Genomic DNA, 6,024 nt, shown 5'->3' on the forward strand with positions numbered 1-6,024 from the left:
TTTTTGTTTAAGATTTATAACCATGCAAAGCTTAAATTACCCCCTGGAAAAAATTTCAATGGTCTTAACTTTTAAACAAAAAATTTTTTTTGATATAATTTGAAATTTGTCTATGAATATTGATCTAATTTAATATAAAACAAGCAAAGTTGAAAAGGGTTTTTTAAGAATCATACCTTAGGGGGGATTCGGGGGATCGTTTCGAACACCACAAAATCATGCCCATGCCCCTGTATTTAGTTTTTCAGAAATGTTTGTGATAGATTTATCAATTTTTTTATAAAATCTTTAAAATGTTTGTTTAACATTGAAGCTTACAGTAGGATATGTAATTTTCATTACTTTTTATTTACATTTTTATTAAAATAAAAACAGAGCAAAACAACCTTTAATTATTAACAATTAGTAAAAGCTAGCAGTTGCTAATTGTTAACCGTTGCATAAAAACTTATTACGCACGTTGACATACGAACTGAAAGCATGTTTGTGGCCATTATATTGATATTTGATTGATATGACCGATATATCATGCCAATATTATCAATCCATATCAGAAGTTTTTATTTGGAGCATTCATTTAAAATGCCTAAACATGCAAAAGAAAATAGTGATTTTGTTAAAAAATTTTGCATTTACTGTTTTAGGAAAGACAAGTATTTAAGACCAATAAATAATGCTAAAACAACTTATTTAAATCTAAATAAAAATAAAAATGACTACTCAAACCTTATCAAAACTATATTCTGGAAAGATTATTCAGCGGATAACTCTGATCTTCCTACCACGCTTTGCTCGAAATGTTCATTACTTCACTTTGCTGCCGTTTTATGAAGGTAATTATAACAATATTGATGTTTAATTTACTTTAGTTAAATTTAGTTTCGTTATTTTAGTTATTTTAGTTGCTATACATATGCTATAAAATTTAGACCTGAATTAATAGAGGGAGAAAATGTGAATGTTTTATTTGTGAAAATGGGCGCAAATCAAAAATGAAAAAAATATTTGCCCCTATGGTTAAATGCGTGTCGGGAAAACTTGTTTACAAAGGCGCTGAAGATCTTTTAAATAAACCTGCAGAAAGACTTGTCAAGATTGCTATGCCCAAGTGGGGCAAGGAGTTCCACATCCCTGTACGAAATTAGAAAGACAAAAGAAGTTGACAGCCATTGTAAAATTAACATCCCCAACAACGCAAGGAAAAGCTCTGTCCAGTTCTATGAAAGATCTCAGCACAAATGACTCAGGGAACACCTTTCCTTTGAAAATTTTTGGTCCGAAGCAATTCACTGTCTCTTTCGGAAGGACTGAGATTAAGATACCTTTCTTTTCTTTAGATAAATTGAACAAACTTCAATTAAAACTACATTCCAGGTAAGTTTTTGTTGCTTAAAAATGGTTTTAAAAGTAAATTTGTTATGAGTTTAAAGCCAATTTTTGTAATAATTTCTTAGGTTTTTTAAGTAATTGCAACATGATTGAAGTTGCACAATTTCTGAGAAGTGAGGCAGGACGGAAAAGTGTGGAATCTGATTTCAATATTAAACTGATTGAGAGCAACAAAATGATTAGAAAATTTTAAAAGAGATTGAAAAAAATTAGTTTGACAACAAAGAGTGTGGGTTACAGCTTATTAACCAATATCTGTCTAAGATAAACATCTGCAGAGTGTCCTACCAAGGCTAGCATCGTTTGGAAGGCAATGCTTGCAATAAGTTGCTTAAAAACATAGACAGCTTTGAACTGTTTTTTCAGGAGTCTAGCCTTGGAGTTTCCGCTTCCAAATACATTAAGGTAGTTAAAGATTTTGAAAAAATAGTCCATGGTTGTTTTGGAAAATCATTAAGCTCCGCATATGTTAAAGATTTAGAGGAGTTCTCTACAAGCTATAGAAATCTAAGGGCTACAATTCCTTTGAAGGTACACATAATTGAGCAACATATTATCGAATTCATCAACAGTCTTCGGTATGAAAAATAACTTTTAAGTTTGATAAAAAAAATTTATAATTTCCGTAATTAAATACTCTATTTTAACAGTTAAATCGTAATTTTGCATAAATTGTGACGAGTATTTATTAAATAAACTTGCATTTCTTTTGTACTTCTTACATTCTATAGGCTAAGGTTACTGGACCGAAAAAGCTCTCGAATCCATTCTTCAGGATTTCAATCAGTTTTGGCGAATGAGAAAAGTTGGAAAGCATAGTCCAAACTATATAGAAGCGCTAAAAAACGCGGTTGTTGCTTACAACTACAATTACTTTTAAAGTAGCTTTCTATTTGCAGGAATGTAGTTTGTAAAAAGTAAAATATTAAACTTCCTATGAACAAACGTTTAGTATGATTTTGAAATGTAAAATATCAATCATAATCTAGCCGTAAAGAGCAGGAATTTTTTTTATTACTGTAATAAATAGTTGTACCAAACCCTTCTCGACCCCTAATAGCCCTCCCCTAGGGTATGTTTCCTTAAAACCCTTTTCAACTATTTGCTTGTTGTATATTAAACTAGATCAAAATCAATCGACAGATTTTAAATAACATCAAAAAAAGTTTTTTCAGGGGATAATTTTAAGCTTTGTATGGTTATAAATCTTAAACGAAAAGAGATTTTTTGATGAAATTTGAAATCTGTTGAAAGAACCTAGTTTATGATAGAACAAAAAAAAATTTTTATGATTAAGGAAGACGTAGTTCTAGGAAGGGGGGTGTTAGGGGTCGGGGCGGGGTTGGTTTAGCTCCAATTACCCTAATTTTTTGCAAATCATCCTCGTTCGAGGATGACTTTTTTTAAAATTCATTTTAGTATATAATCAATAAAAGAATTTTTCAATTTATTCTATAAAAACTTTAAAAGTTATTCTAGACACCAAAGTAAGAATCCTAGTTAAAGCAAGTTGGCGTGATAATTTAAACGTGAATGAATTCTCATGTTCTATTATTCGAAGTCTTCATTATAATAAGATAAAAACCAGGTTGAGTGTACTTTAAAAAGATAACTTTTAGACAAAAAAAATCATTAATCAAGATGGCGAATATTAGGTATTTGTCGTATAATTTTGCACTTTTAACTTCAGTTTAGAGCACTTTCCATTAACTTTGAGACCCATGTTTTTAAGCGATTCTTAATCAGCATAATGTTCTCTATCAGAATCAATCATAAAATTAGGGAAGGGGGGGGGGGGGGGGAGAAAGTCGAGTAGCGCCATACCGGGGCTACATTTTTGTTCGATCTACCTATTCTCTATCTGTATTCTCATCACCAACACATCCAAATTTTGTAAAACTTTTACTAGAAAATAGATGATTTCCCCGTTGGGGTAGTTTTTTCATCAGAAAACTTCCTAAAATCATGTTGAGTGTTAACCAATTTCAATTAAATATCTCAAAGTATTATTAAGAGATACTTTAAAAACAGTGAGTTATAGTTAATTGTTGAAATAATTGTAAAATTTTATAATTCAAGTACTTCGTGATATTTAAAAAGCACGGAAAAGGCTAAGGAAGTTTCAAATGAAATAAAGAAATTAATTATAAAAGCTGTGGAAAAAATGTCTCACAGATAGATTTCAGAGCTTTATGCCGCTTCAAAACCAGGAATAAGTCACATTATCAATAGCAAAGCTATTGAAAACAAACCTTGGTTTGTTTTCAATAGCTTTGCTATTGATAATGTGACTTTATTCCCATCAGTTTCATAGCACAAACTATAGCGTCAAATCAACTAAACATTGATTACGTCAAAATAATCTGTATGGCCGCAGTCCAGTTAAGAAATCGTTGATATCTGTAAGAAGTTTGAAACCCAGAATAAATCTTTCAACAGGTCAATAGGTCAAATTTCCTTTTCTCTGACAAATCAAAGTTTATGCTATTCAGTGTTGATGGAATTTTGGTCGTTAGACTAGACGTCCAGTAGGGCACAATTCAAAGTATAAATTACCTATTGCTAAATATGATGGAGAAGTGTTATAGTTTGGGGATGTTTTAGTCGTGACAATTTATGTGTGTGTATGTATGTATGTATGTATGTATGTATGTATGTATGTATGTATGTATGTATGTATGTATGTATGTATGTATGTATGTATGTATGTATGTATGTATGTATGTATGTATGTATGTATGTATGTATGTATGTATGTATGTATGTATGTATGTATGTATGTATGTATGTATGTATGTATGTATGTATGTATGTATGTATGTATGTATGTATGTATGTATGTATGTATGTATGTATGTATGTATGTATGTATGTATGTATGTATGTATGTATGTATGTATGTATGTATGTATGTATGTATGTATGTATGTATGTATGTATGTATGTATGTATGTATGTATGTATGTATGTATGTATGTATGTATGTATGTATGTATGTATGTATGTATGTATGTATGTATGTATGTATGTATGTATGTATGTATGTATGTATGTATGTATGTATGTATGTATGTATGTATGTATGTATGTATGTATGTATGTATGTATGTATGTATGTATGTATGTATGTATGTATGTATGTATGTATGTATGTATGTATGTATGTATGTATGTATGTATGTATGTATGTATGTATGTATGTATGTATGTATGTATGTATGTATGTATGTATGTATGTATGTATGTATGTATGTATGTATATATGTATGTATGTATGTATGTATGTATGTATATATGTATGTATGTATATATGTATGTATACCTAGAAAAATTATCCAACAAATTTTGAAATGTCAGGTTTAACCTGCAAAAGTATTATTTTGTGAAAAAAGCTTCAATAACAAGTCTTTTACAAAATTGAGTTTAAACAGAGACTGGAATTACCGAAAAACGGTTCCTTCGGTAAATTTCGGTTCCTAATTTGATAAGGAACCGATAACTTCGATTCTTTTCGATTCCTTATTTTAGGCAAGATTCGAAATTTCGGTAAATTTCGATTCCTTATTTTAAGAAAGAATCGAAATTACGGTAAATTTCGATTCCGATTCTGCTAAAGAACCGATAACTTCGGTTCTTTTCGATTCCTAGCGGGAATTTTGGAATTGCTAAGAACCGCTAAGAACCGAAATTGGAATTTTGGTTCCAATTTCGGTTCTTAGCGGGAAATATCGCAAAAAATCAAAAATGCTACAAAGAATCGAAATTGTTACTAAGAATTGAAAAACTTGAATTTTTTTAATTTTTATTTTCAAAAATACAGTTGAAATACAATTGAAAAATACAGTTATTCTAAATCACTATCAGTGAGATCAGTGACACTGTCCTTGCTGCCCTTGCGACTACTACTAGCACTGCTATAAGCTACGCTAGTAGAACTATCACTAGGTTCAGTATTAAATAAATCTTTAGATGCATCATATATAGGGTTTTTTTTCATTGGTGATTTTTTCATTGGTGATTCAAGTACAAGTTTCCTTTTTTTAGCTCTTTGTAGTAGACTTTAAGACTGTGATTCATTTCAGAGACTGGAATTACCGAAAAACGGTACCTTCGGTAAATTTCGGTTCCTAATTTGATAAGGAACCGATAACTTCGGTTCTTTTCGATTCCTTATTTTAGGCAAGATTCGAAATTTCGGTAAATTTCGATTCCGATTCTGATAAAGAGCCGAAACCTTCGATTCCTTTCGATTCCCCGAAAAATACCGAAAAACCGAAGAACCGAAAAACCGTTTTTCGGGAACTTCAGACCTTAAGTTTAAATTCTTGTGAGATGGGGATGAAAAAGGAAAGCAATTTTCACATCATAAGTCCTAATAAAAGTTATCAAGCCTATGTTCATAAAAATCATTCAGATGAAAGTTTCCAAGCAGAATATCCGAGCAAGAAATCCATTTTTTTTTATAAAAATTGAAATAAACCATAAATCGCACAAATTACGAGGAAAATATTTGAAGCGAAAATCCAGTTATTGAACTTAAGTTTCAGTTACTTTTTACTCACATTTGAGTAATGAAATTTTTGATCACATTTTTAATGATTTTTACTCACATTTGAGTAATGAAACTTCGTTTCA

Source organism: Hydra viridissima, unplaced genomic scaffold (assembly GCF_058129835.1).
Source record: "Hydra viridissima isolate aposymbiotic clone 2 unplaced genomic scaffold, HvirCarnegie_v1 scaffold_1, whole genome shotgun sequence".
NCBI lineage: Eukaryota > Metazoa > Cnidaria > Hydrozoa > Anthoathecata > Hydridae > Hydra > Hydra viridissima.